We start from the raw sequence: 1,008 nt of genomic DNA, 5'->3' as shown, positions 1-1,008 counted from the left end.
TCCTCCCCGCTCCCACTACCATGACTCGAATTCGACCTTGCAAGTCTGGCTAGACCAGAGGATGGACACTGGTACAGATAGGAGCTGAAAATACAGGGAATCCAGGGCGGATGATCCCTACAGGACCAGCAAGCGTGCTTGCTGAAAGCAAGGAGAATTTGAAGCACTTGCTGATGAAGATCAAGGGGTGCAGCCTTCAGTACAGGTTGCAACTCAACGTATAGAAGACTGAAACCCTCGCAAGGGAACCAGCAGCTAGCCTCACAATAAACAGAGAACGGATTGGAATTGTCAAAGATGGTGTCTTGCTTGGACCACAGTCAATGTGATCAAATGTGCTGCCCAAGATCTCTTTAAAGTGTTGGAAATCAAGAATGTTACTTTGAGGTCTAACGCATACCTGCCCCAGGCACGTACCTTATATACACGTGAAAGTTGGACACTGAATGAGAAAGAATTATAGTGGTAGAGAAAAGTGGTTTTTCTCCAGGTTGTCCCCCCCACCCTTGCCCCATACTATATGCCAAACTTAAGACGCCACTTGCTGACACATGGTCAATGACTATAACCCTGGAGGTCAGGTGCTTAAAGGTTATCTCCCTGAGGGTTATCAGCCATCTAGAGCAATCAGACCCTATTGTCTTGTCTCGTCTTGTCTTGGCTGTTACCCCACAGAAAAGTTCTTCAAATACTCTGGACTACCAGAAGAATAGGTCTACCTTATAAGAAAGACAGCCAGAATATTCCTTAGAGGCGAGGATGGAGAGATGTGGGCATGTGGTGAGGAGAGACCAGTCCCTGGAGTAAGACAGCATGCTTGGTAAAGTGGACGCTCTCACAGCCATTGAGTCAACGTTGACTCATAGTGACCCCCGCGGGTTTCCAAGACTGTCACTCAATACAAGGGGAGAAAACACGCTGTCATCGTGTTAATGCTGACCCACAGCAACCCCCTATGTATTTCTGAGACTATAACTGTTCATGGGAGGAGAATGCCCACTCTTTCTA

This window comes from Echinops telfairi, unplaced genomic scaffold (assembly GCF_000313985.2).
Source record: "Echinops telfairi isolate 266 unplaced genomic scaffold, ASM31398v2 ScPeMD7_655;HRSCAF=1070, whole genome shotgun sequence".
Classification (NCBI taxonomy): domain Eukaryota; kingdom Metazoa; phylum Chordata; class Mammalia; order Afrosoricida; family Tenrecidae; genus Echinops; species Echinops telfairi.
The sequence above is the reverse complement of the archived record's forward strand: the minus strand, read 5'-3'. Positions refer to the sequence as shown.